This window comes from Cryptomeria japonica, chromosome 1 (genome assembly GCF_030272615.1).
Source record: "Cryptomeria japonica chromosome 1, Sugi_1.0, whole genome shotgun sequence".
In the NCBI taxonomy this organism is placed as follows: Eukaryota; Viridiplantae; Streptophyta; class Pinopsida; order Cupressales; family Cupressaceae; genus Cryptomeria; species Cryptomeria japonica.
The window spans coordinates 135041605-135055167 of NC_081405.1; positions in this window are offsets into that span (position 1 = coordinate 135041605).

Consider the following 13563-nt stretch of genomic DNA (forward strand, 5'->3'; position numbering starts at 1 on the left):
AAAAGAAAGATATTGTGAGACTTTGCCAAGATCAAGGGCACAATGAAAAGTATAAAAGAGAGACAAAAGAATAACAATAACAAACTGTATTCTCATCAATATGCAAACGATCAACTGGATTCATCAATACAATGTATATAGGCCTGCTTATATAGGCAAGGCCATATGGATGTACGAGCACACAATCATGACATGTGGCTCAATGAGAAACAAGGGTAGGTAAGAAATAATAGGGGTAGGTAGGAGAAATAATATAATATTCCACAAGAGGTGGATGACCCACCGAATGTGGAGTGTAACAGCAAAATAAGGCCACAAAAGGTGGAATTCCTCCTACAAGTTATATCCCTATGTGCACACTTCCCTAAGTGTCTCAAATCCAAACTACGAAGAGATGCATTATCCTAAGTTAACTTAAAGTAAAGTGTAATAATATCCATGATGAATATTTATTTACACCAACATATATAATCTGATGGGAAATTTCAAGAGAGGTACAATGTGATCATTGGTAGAACTATGACAAATAAGTGATCAGATGACTAAAACTTTTAGTCACAACAAGTAAAAATGACCAAATTCTAGTCATTTTTTGCAGCACAACTATAAATGACTAATTTGGTCATCGGGTAAGAAAACATAACTAAATAATTATTCACACAAATGAAATTGACTAAATAAATGTCTAATTTGATTATAAGATAAAATACACAACTAAACATTAGATTTATGCTTGAACAACAGTTTTTTTAATATGTACATATATATATATGTACATACATACATACATACATACATATATATATATATATATATATATATATATATATATATATATATATATATGTACATATGTATATGTATATGTATGTACATATATATATATATACATACATACATATACATATACATATGTACATATATATATATATATATGTACATATATATACATATATATATGTACATATGTATATGTATATGTATGTACATATATATATATATATGTACATACATATACATATACATATGTACATATATATATGTATATATATGTACATATGTATATGTATATGTATGTACATATATATATATATATATACATATACATATACATATATATATATATATACATATACATATACATATACATATATATATATATATATATATATACACACACACACACATAAATATAAATATATATGTATGTATGTACACACGTACTTACATACACATACATACACATACCACAAAAATATGGCATTTATTATTATTATTTTATCTCAATTTTTTTTTTCCTATTGCCTATAATTAATTCACTATCCCTTCATAACTTGCCTAGAGTGGAGCTTTAAATGAGATCATTATTACCATTTATTTTTGTTAAGGAAATGAGATCAGATTATAATACCTTTCTTCTTTGATGTATGCACTGTCATAACCCTCTTTTTGGACCTTGATATTATTATTATTATTATTATTATTACTACTACTACTATTATAATATTAATTTTATGAGTAATGTTAGAAAGAAAAGATAAATTGAAATGAGGTTAAAGTTTTTAAATAAAAAGGAATTTAAGTGGTGACACACACATGAGGTCATAATTTATTTGAAAACTGCTTATTTTCTCAATATCCTAATTGAGCACATGGTGTAGGAGAAATACAAAGATTCTAGAAAAGAAATTTTAAATTCAAAATATTAAGGAATAAATATTATATTTACCAAATATATGACATGGGAGTTACAAAATTATTCTATGACAAAAATAATTCTATTCATGACAATTTTTTTATGACAAAGGAGTTACAAAATGCATTTTTGGAGGAGAATTCAAATTTGAATTTTGAATGCATGGTCAAATGTAACCCCCACTATGACAACAAATATTTTTGCATGAAATTAATTTAGAAATTGTTTATTTTCTCAATATTCTATTTAGCACATGTTGTAGGAGGAAATGAGAAGGTTCTAGAAGAGAATTTCAAATTCAATTTTTGCATGTAACCCCCACTATGACAATTAATCATTTTGCATGAAATTATTTTGGGAAAAGAATATGGAAATCAATTAATTTCTTTTGTAGTGGGAAAATGACTCTCTTTTCTATATATTGAGTTCTAAATTTTTGAAAAAGGGGGAGTTCATTGTTTTTTAGATGATAAAGTAGTCTTGAAATTCTTATGAATTTATTTTCAATACCATGTTAGTTGTAGGAGAAATTTTGTAGATGTGTTGCAGGATTTTGGAGAAGATCATTACCAAGCTTCAAGGAGGAATTGAAGGAGGCCAGCAAGGTTCTTCATTCAAATTCAGGTTCCCCTTTTGCACATTCATTGCTTGCTTTTTCTTTTCAAAGAAAATCTTCTTTTCGTCTCTTTCAAAATTTTGCACATAAGAAAGTTTATTTTTTATTTTATTTTTTAAAAAGAAAACTCTTTTATCCATTTCAGATTTTTGCAAGGAAATCTTTTTCATTTTTTGTTGATTGAATGTAATAAATTGCTTTTCTATCCAAAAAAGAAAAAAAATCTTTTTATTTATTTATTCTGCATGTAGGAAATAAATTGGTTAATAGATTTCTTTCAAAATATGCAAATACAAATTCAAATATGGTTTAATATGTTATCTTTTCCTCAATCAACTTTCTTTATAAGCTTATAGTTCTTTGAAATTAAAAATCATTTAGGATTAGTTTATAATTATAAATTTTAATAGTTAAAAATTAATCGAATTTAGTGAGAAATTTATTTATTTATTGAGGTCTATTAATGAAAAATGGTTTTATTTATTGACATCTATTTAAAAAGGATTAATGAGACCTATTTATAATCCAACCTTATTAAAATTAATGGAAATGTGTTTAAAACATCATCTCTAGTTCTAGGAATTAGATTATTAATATATTAAAGGAAAATTTAAGCGAAAAGGGTCTAACCCATATTAATGGATACCTTATTGCAGTTTTATTTTGGAAAATTAAGTTGTAAATTTGAACTCTTTTTAAATTCTAAAGAGTTAGTATCTCCTCAATGATGGGAAAAGAGTCCCTTGGGCTTTGAAAAGATAAATATTGCATAAGGCAAAAGGTTCAATTAACACTTGAGAATTTCAATAGATAATCGAGCATTAAGAGATCCGTCATCTTGAATTAATCCTTCTTAGGATGTAGATATAATAGTTAAATCTCCTTATTAAACAAATTAGTTTGAACTAGGAAAAACAAAGTAAAGGAAAATATTATTTCGCCAATGATACACTTATTCCATAGTTCTGGATTTTTTCATCAATTAAATAAATCCTAATAGTAAGAAGGTTCCCTCAAGACATTCAATACATTTCAAATATTTAAGTTCTTTAATGAATGGATTTCAAAACTACCTTTTGTATATTTCAATTAGTACAAGTATCAAAGGTTAAAGAAATTTACCTAACAAGTAAATGTGTTTAGATTCATGGTAACCCTTTTAGGTATTTCAAGCAATATGAGTTAATGTTAGACAAAGATTTGCCTCAATTTGAAAAGTTGATTATTTGATCCGTTTCCTTATTAGATTCCAAGATATGAGTATACGAGGCATTGAGAATAGTCAACTCTTTTAATAGTTAAAAACATTTACCTTCTAGCTAAAAAGAAACATAAGACTAGTAAAAAGGAAAAGTTACACTTAATAATACAAGTAATTAAGGATAAATTTAATTAACGTTAAATTTAGAGGTAAATTGCATAGTTAAATATTCATAGGGTAATAGTATTAATTAGGATGCAAAGAGAGTTTATTCAAAACCGAAATTGTTTTAACAAACGAGTTTCAAGAAACCTATTCCGTGATCACTTAGAAAATTAAATAACAACTCTAATTGAGGGTAATTTAAGGAGGAAACATTAGCTCTCTTCGAAGTATTTGAAATTGATAAAGTTATTATTTGTAGAATGTATCCAACGATAAAGTTAACGTTACTTCAAGTGGAAGGAGTAATTAGTTATCACTTTATAATCTTGCAAAGGTATTGGTTCAAAAGCAACTAGAAGTTTATTGATTAGATTTTTTTATTAGGAGACTTAGTATTATTTACTTGGTTAACTAGCAAGTGTTTACACTCTTTTCTAATCTCTTTTTCAAACAATTAGTAATTAAGAATAATGTGGTTAATTTGAAGCTTATTGTTGATTAGTTGTTTTTCTTTTCCCTTCAACAAGTGAGTATTAAATTCATTTCCAAAGTATAATCATTTGATAGTTTAAATTTTATTTCAAGCAATTTAGTACCTTTCAAGTATTAGGATTCACATTTAAAGTAGTGTTATCATTTGTAGATGAAATTTATGTTACTTCATATGGAAGAATTAGTTGGGCTTATTAGTAAATACTTTTCACTTCAAACAAGTAGGTGTTAAAATTCATTTCCAAAGTCTTGCTATTCAATCATTTAATTTTCTTTCAAGCAAATCAGTACTAGGATTCATACTTATTGTGTAATGGTTTGTCCAAAACAATTATATCTTGCAAGTAATCCAAATCATTTTCATAAGTTATCTTTGAAAGTATCATGGTTTCCAAACAATTAGTAATTTCATGTATTTAGTTCAAGTTTTCGAATTTTTAATTATTATCATAATTTTCCTTTGAAGAAAATACTATTCCCAAGTAGGCGATTTGTTTATGTTCCTTTCAATTACGTAAAATTTATGCTTTAGTTTTTAAATTCAAGTGACAATTCCTCGTATATAATAGTTTCTTTTTCATAATTGTATTGGTATATTGCTTCATTTAAGATTCATGAATTCAAATTTAAATTCCTAGTTAGATAACTAAACAAGAGGAGCTGAAGCCAAAAATTAGCAGTGTTCAGTATCTATGGTACCTTTGGGTCACACTTACGGGTAATGTCATCGTGTTGCACTACTGTACTTAATGCCTAATAAAGCTGCAACAACGACATCTGTGGCATCGTCCCTATAAATCATCGAGGAGAAATAAGGGTGATTTGGAAGTTAAAATCCAAGGGGTGGGTAATTCCCCTTGGATCGATAATATAAAAAAATAAATTTTAAATGAAATTACATTCGCTCAGTTAAAACCTTAGAAAATCCCATTAGAGTTTGGTTGTGTGTGATGATTTCAGAAATTTATTTTATCTTGATACAATTCAACAGATGATAATGGATTAAGGGTGACATATTTAATAGAAAATAGGACTTAGTTGTTTTAGGACACAAGCAGAAGGCCACCTTAAGCCTTTTTGCTATAGAGCTACCATCGTGGGTAGCAACCATAGAGAAACTGTCTGGGACATTGACCCTAGAAAGGGTTGCGTACCCACCAAACAGTTTACATTAAACCATAGTTAGAAACCATAACTACATACTTTACGCCTTGATCCTGTGCCAAAACGGGTATGTAGGCAGTCAAGGGACAAAGTTGTCCCTTGTACTTAGGCGTTCAGGGATGGGGATTAAGATTTGGTTTTGGGTGAGTAGTTGGTTCTTGAAGCTTCTTGGTCTTTTAATCAAATGGTGCAAATACTAATTGAAAGGTTAAAATTAATTCAATGCATACTCAGAAGGAATCTTGTATGGATTCGCTTGACTTCCCGAGGCTTTAGGCCGAATTCTGAGGTGGAACTCAAGCTTGATTATGTAATTATTTTAATACTCCTAAGGACTGCAACCTTGGTGCACTCCTAGTAGGGGAGTGTAGTCTTTAGAGAGTGGCTCAGGATCCGAATGGTCTCGATGAGTCTAAAGTCTCCGGCCAAAGCATATCCTATTCTTATGAATAGATGCCTACCCCGTTTGGGTAGATGCCTATCCCAAATTGGATAGATGAAACCTCCTATCCCGTATGGACATATGCCTAACCCGTATGGTTAGATTCCTAACCCGTATGGTTATATGCCTAGTCCCGTATGGATAGATGCCTAACCCGCATGGTTAGATGCCTAACCCGTATGGTTAGATGCCTAGTCCCATATGGTTAGATGCCTAACCCGTATGGTTAGATGCCTAGTCCCGTATGGATAGATGCCTAACCCATATGGTTAGATGCCCATCCCGGTTGGCTGGATGCCTATCTTGTTTGGATAGATGTACTTGATTATGTGATTGAATAAAAAATAAATAAGAATAAGTAAGAATAAGAAATCAATATTTTTATATATTAAAAAAAAATTCAGTTGAGTTTTTGGATTAAGTTAAGTGTGTTATTACATGCACTCCTTGATTCAATACCGATTCAGATTTACTATTGTTGTGAACAGGTAAGTTCAATTTGTATGATTGTAAGAATGCAATTTAAAACAATGAAGGATCGTAGCACTTGTAATAGAGAGATGGCTGCACTTGTAGTGGCACTGGTTTTATGTACATTATGTGTTTCCAAATGTAGGCCGAAAAGGATATAAATATGCGAGTAGAGAGGCATGTCCATGTAGGGACATGTGCATGCCTCTACATGAGACATGTCCGTTCGATGATAATATAACAATCGATAATATAACAATGATAACGATAACAATGCATGATCGATGTTTGATTTATCGTTGTGGTTAATATTGATTTCTCTAATCGATAATGATTATCGGGTTAATGAAAGTTTCAGAGCATAGTTAATTTATTTTATTTAATTAACATAAATCGCTTATAACATAATGATATTCATATACTGATTCGACAATTGTTTTTTGATCAATTTAATTTGACCAAAGCTACAACATTAACACTCCCTCTTAGCTAGGGAGGATTGTGGTATGATCAATATACTGTATTCTCAAGTTATGAGAGAGGAAATAATCATCTCAATATGATAACGTAAAAATAATAAAGGATAGCAATATCTATCTATCATTTAAATGTTACTTTACGGTATCATCAAGGTATGGTACATTCAAGAATATCAACCATAGGATATTCACCATACTTATATCTTCCTTGATATGTGCACTGACATCAAGTCTCATGATGCCTATCAAGGAGGATATCTGCACATGATGTCTCCATTGATACTAAATCTCATAGTATCCATCATGCCATATCTTAGTAACTCAGTTACATAAGATATTACACTATCATGATCTCCATAGACATTATTCATATAATATCCATCATGGCAGCAAGTTAAACTATTTATAAGATCGTCACCTTACAATAGTAACCATAATTAGACATCAGTGAAAGATTGTCACCTTCCACGATGTCTCTACAGAATCATGTAGTAACTCACATGCTAAAATAACATAGATATATTTTAACATTAAAACATTACTGAGACTCAACCTCAGAAAATATAATTACATTCTTACCATACCAAGTTTACCTCTGAAGTGATTCACTTTTAATTTGGAGAGGGGCTTGGTTAAAATGTCTGCAATTTATTCATCCATGTTGATATATTTCAATTGTATGAAATTTATTTCCACCATATCCTTGATGTACTGGTAGGGGATCTCAATATGTTTTGATCTATTATGAAATACCAGATTCACAAAGCTTAATACAACTTTGATTATCATAGTGTATAATAGTGGGGTTCATGGATTGTCCAAACAATCCTACCAATAGTTTCCTCAACCATACTACTTCTCGATCTCCCATTGATGCTGCAATGTACTCAGCTTCTGTGGAGCTCTATGCAACTGAAGATTGCTTTCTGCTGAACTATGATATCATGGCAGATCCCAAGCTAAAACAATATCCTGAAGTACTTTTACGATCAACAACACTACCAAACCAATTTGAGTTAGAATATCCGTATAGACATATATCTACATTATCATATTTTAGTCCCAGACCAATAGTTCCACATAGATACCTCATGACATGTTTTTCTGCTACAAGGTGTATTTTCTTGGGTTCACACATGAATTGACTGAGAGTGTTTGTTTCATAAAAAATGTCTAGCCTGGTATCTACCAAGTACATCAATGATCCAATTATTTGTCGATATAGAGTAGGATTGACTAATTCTAACTCAAAGGCTACATCTTTTAGTTTATGTAGATTCGTTTCCATGGGTGTAGACATAAGTTTGCTGTCCATCATTCCAAATATTTTTAGAATATCAATAGTGTATTTACCTTGATTTAGAATGATATAATTGTCTTCTTTCCATACTTATAGTCCCAGAAAGTAATGCAGGAGACCCAAGCCTTTCATATCAAATTTAGAAGCCAGATCTTGTTTGCATTTTATGATGAGATGATCTTCACCCGTGATTAGTAAATCATGAACATAAAGAACAAGAATTAACATGTTACCATTTGTTACTTTGAAGTAGAGGCTAGGATCTGCTTCATTCTTAGAGAATCCTAACTTTATGAGGTAACTATCTATTCTCTCATACCAGGCTCTAGGGGCTTGTTTGAGCCCATAGAGAGCCTTCTTCAATTTGCAAGCATGAGAAGTACTATTATGAACAGTGAAACCTTCAAGTTGCTCTAGGTATACTTCTTCTTCCATGATACCATTCAAAAATGCAGTCTTTACATCCATCTGGTGTATTTTCCATCATTTTGAGGTGGAAATAGAAATTATGGTCCTTACTGAAGTGTACCAAGCAACTGGGGCAAATGTTTCTTCATAATCAATTCCGACCTTTTGAGAGAACCCTCTAGCAACAAATCTAGCTTTGTGTTTTTCAATACTTCCATCTACTGCATGTTTGATTTTAAATAACCATCTGGATGTAACAACTGACTTTCCTTTAGGTCTAGGCACAATATCCCAGACATCATTCTTCAAAATGGATTGATACTCTACAATCATGGTATCCTTCCAAACTTGATTTTTTAATGCTTCTTCAACATTTGAAGGTTTGAATTTAATGAGTTCACTCATAAGAGCAACATAGTTTAAATAACCTCTTGGTTTCTTGCTTTCTCTAAATGTCCCCTTGGGTGCAGCATAGATCTCTACTTCTTCAATTATTTTCCTTGCCCAAAGTGGTCTTTTTCTATTAGTAGCAGGTTCAAGAGGTTTAGGAGTAGAGTTGATAGGTTCATTATCTTCTACAAGTAGCTCCCTTTGAATCTTAGTGCCATGATCCTCGGTCATGTCTTGAGAAGACTTATCATCTGCTTCATTAGTGTGTTTAGAAATTTTGAATGCAATGTATTCTTTAAAAGTTACATCTCTGTTAAGCTTAATTATATTCTGACTGGGAACATATATCCTGTAGGCTTTGGATGTTTCACTATAACCAACAAATATCGCTTTCTTTCCTGATGGCTCTAGTTTGTATCTTGTCTCCTTGGGAATGTGGATGTAGACTCGACAACCAAATATTCTTAAGTGATTTAAGTTAGGCTTATTTCATTTGAATGCTTCATCGGGAGTTCTATTGTCAACAATAGAATGAGGACATCTATTTTGTATGTAAACAATGGTGTTAGAGGCGGCTTCAACCTAAAATGAGGTGTGAAGGTTTTGATCATGTATCATCAGCTACCCCATTTTGTTGAGGGTTGTAAGGAATAGTGTACTCCCTCTTAATCCCGACTGTACTACAAAATTCTTTAAAATTTTCAGAGATATATTCTCTCCCATTATCTGACCTTAGTGTTTTAATTATTTTCCCATTCTTGTTTTCAACTAAGGCCTTAAATTCCTTAAATTTTGATAGTACTTCATTAGATTCTTTATGTTTTAGGAAGTAAATCCAGGTTTTCCTGGAGTAGTCATCAACAAAAATAACATAGTACAAAAATCCCCCCAAGGAGGGTACTGTCATTGGACCACATAAGTAAGTGTGAATAAGTTCAAGTATATTTTTGGATTTGTTCTCACTACAATAAAAGGTCCCCTTAGAGTTCTTACCTAAAACACAACCCTTGCATATCCCTTTGTGTTCTTGATTTAATTTAGGTAGTCCTGTAACAATTTTTTCTATGAAAGGTAGGGCATGAAAGTGAAGATGTCCTAACCTTCTATGCCATATTTCATTAGTAGTGGAAACATCATGAGTTAAGGCTTGGGTTTGAACATTGCAAAGTTTGTAGAAACATCCATCTCGAATCCCTATTGTGTATGCCTTCTTTATGTTTGAGTTCTTAGGCCAGGTTAATACTTTTCCATCAAAGAAGGTGATTCGATACCCTTTGTCTTCAAGGGATGAGATAGAAACTATATTTCTTTTGATGCCTGGTACACATAGTAATCCTGTTACTTGAAGAGAAACTCCAGATTTTAGATGAACTGTACAAGCCCTGATTCCTTTCACAGGGTAGGTGGAGTTATCTCCTATGGTAACTTCCTCATTTGAGTTTTCTTCAAAACTATCCAGTTGTTCTATGAATCCCGTTATATGATGAGATGCTCCGCTCTCAATGACCCAAGTATTCCTGTTAGTCGTTAATTCAGTTGATAGGGCTGAAAAGAATATCATTTTCTCTATATCTTTGTCTTTACTGATTTAAGCTAGTGAGGCTTGATTCTTGAGTCTTTTTGAGAACTTCACAACAAGGTGTCCATATCGGTCACATCTATAACATTGTACCTTAGACATGTCCTTCCTTCTTTTGAATGAATGTTTATTGTTGTCTCTTCCCCTTTTTCGTTTGAAGTTTCCTTTCTTCCCTTTCTTGTGAGAATTTGTGTTCAGTACTTGAATCTCTCCATTCGTATTGTTTAGCCCAATACCTCTGGTTGTTAATCTAGACTCTTCCTGAATAAAGTCAGTTTTTAGTCGATCGAACTTTGGAAGTTTGGATCGTGCGCTTATCCCTTGAATAAATGCTTCCCAAGATGTAGGAAGTTCGTTGAGTGCCAACATTGTTAATTTTTTTGTCATCAATTGTATGTCCAATTGTAGATAATTGATCCCTTAACTCAGTTATTCTTATGAAATAAGATGTAATAAATTAACCCTTACTCATTTTTACATGATGCAATTGTTGTTTTAGTGAGAGATCTCGGCTGGTGTTGTTAATCTCATACATGTCTCCTAGGAAGGTAAACATGGCATGTGCAGTGTCCAACTTTGATATAGCAGGAACTATATGATCTTTTATTGCATCTAATATGATCTTCATGGCTTTGTTGTTGCTCTTTTTCCATTGGTTTTTCTCATCTTCATCATCTGGTATAGATACGGTATTTTCCACAAATGTGTCTAATTCTTGTTCTCTAAGTGTCATCATTAATTTGAGTTTCCATGAGGTGAAATTTGTAGCACCCTCGAGTATGTCTTGATGGTGTTTTGGATTTTATGTAATTATATTTTCTCTTGGTATTATTTTCAATGTGGCTCTGATACCATGTTAAGGAAATGAGATCAGATTATAATACCTTTCTTCATTGATGTATGCACTCCTTGATTCAATACTGATTCAGATTTACTGTTGTTGTGAACACGTAAGTTCGATTTGTATGCTTGTAAGAATACGATTTAAAACAATGAAGGATCATAGCACTTGTAATAGCGAGATGGCTGCACTTGTAGTGGCACTCGTTTTATGTACATTATGTGTTTTCCAAATGCAGGCCGAAAAGGATATAAATATGTAGACAGAGAGGCATGTCAATGTAGGGACATGTCTCTATGTGGAGGCATGCCTCTACATGAGACATGTTCATTCGATGATAATATAACAATCGATAATATAACAACGATAATGATAATAATGCATGATCAATGTTTGATTTATCGCTGTGGTTAATATCGATTTCTCTAATCGATAATGATTATCGGGTTAATGAAGGTTTCAGAGCATAGTTAATTTATTTTATTTAATTAGCATAAATCGCTTAGAACATAATGATCTTTGTATACTGATTAGACAATTGTTTCTCGATCAATTTAATCTGATCGAAGCTACAACATTAACAATTTTTAGGTTGAGAATCCCTTGTTTCTACCAAATGAAATTCGTTTCAGTCTCTCTTTTTCTTTAGCTATAGATTTAACTAGATTTCCATTTATTTTATTTGATGTGGTTATAGTCCTATGGAGTGGCTATGAAGAGAGGTTTTTAATAGATTTAAATACTTTTATCTATTTTATTTTTTGTTTTTCAATTTATCATAGGTTTGATTTGCACACTTGGATAAAAATATAAAAATAAATGATCAGGAAAGACCTCCCAGAAATATTGTGCCAGACATGCAAATGGTTAACAAAGGTAAAATCATTAATGGATTTGAGGGCATTGTAGCAGAGACCCTTTTAATTTTAAAATAATAAGAGGAATCTGGAAAATTTGATTTAAAATAATAAGAGGAATATGACAAATTTGATGGAGCAAAGGCAACCTCTGTATTTGGTCATACCTCTCTTGAAAGCCACGATCTGCACAAGGTCCCAACACAGTAAAGGCTGAGGCACTAGCCCACCAGAACCCTAGACATTTTTTTTAGTTTTAATTTATTCTTAAAGTATGTTACAATTTTATATAATTTCATATGGGTTAATATGGGCATCTAATTAATTTATCTAATCATTGTTGTAATATGTGTGTGTGTGTGTGTGCGCGCGCGCGTGCGTGCATGTGTGTATGTGAAATTATAAATATAAGAATCTTTTCTTAATTTTCTTAGTTACTTATGTGATTTTGCAAGGTAGTTTAGTTATCATGTATTTGAAAAAGATAAACACATGTAATGATCTAAAATAAACCAGTTGATTAAGTCAACAATAATATTGAGATGATTTTCTAGAAATTAATTGCCAGGAAATTTAATTATTTGTTTTTCTTTCCCTCTTGTTTTTTCTATAAAACCCTAGATCTAATGTAATTTTTCTTTTGATTGCAGGTTCGGGGTTGGAAGGAGTGGTGACCATATGATTTGTGGGAGATTAATATCTCCATTTTCTTGTTTGTAATTTTTTTTTTGATATATATTAGTTTTTTATTTTTGAATCTCCGACCTCTCAGGCAAGGGGGGACCGCACCCTTTTTTTTAATATTTGTTCATATTAATTTTTTTAAATATTTCTTTTTTTTTTTTATCGGTAATAGTTTTTGTATTATATTAATGCAAAATTTAAGCATACAAAAATGCAGTCTCTCATAGTGCATTTACATACTGTAAACAACAAACCCCCATACTACCCACAACCATACAATATGTTATAAAGAACCATACAACCTATGTAAGTCCAAAAAAAGACCACTTCAATGCTGCTCCCACCAAACCCAAATATTACAAAGATAGTTTAGTTTTAACAGTTAACTATTATCAAAAAATTTGTAAAAGCATCTAAAAACAATGGCCAAATGGCCACTCACTCGCTATCGCCCTGGCTCTCCTTCTCCCCTCCCTCCTTGGTGGACGAAGCTTTACCTCTTGCCGCTTCACATTTCATCTTTGGGATGCAATCCAAACATCCGAAATCGGGGTCACTTTCCAAGCTCGCCAGCAATTGAACAACCCGTCCTTCCTCAAACTTGTCTCTCAGGTCTCTACCGGCTTCCACCCGTGCTACCACATGAAATGCCTTCAGAACTTCATTCATCCTAATTAGTTTCACACATAGCTTCATAGCTTCCTATCCAATACGAGCACATTCACGACATTGTTCTTTTGTATCATCCTCCGACCAATAGACAAAAGGCAACAACTCC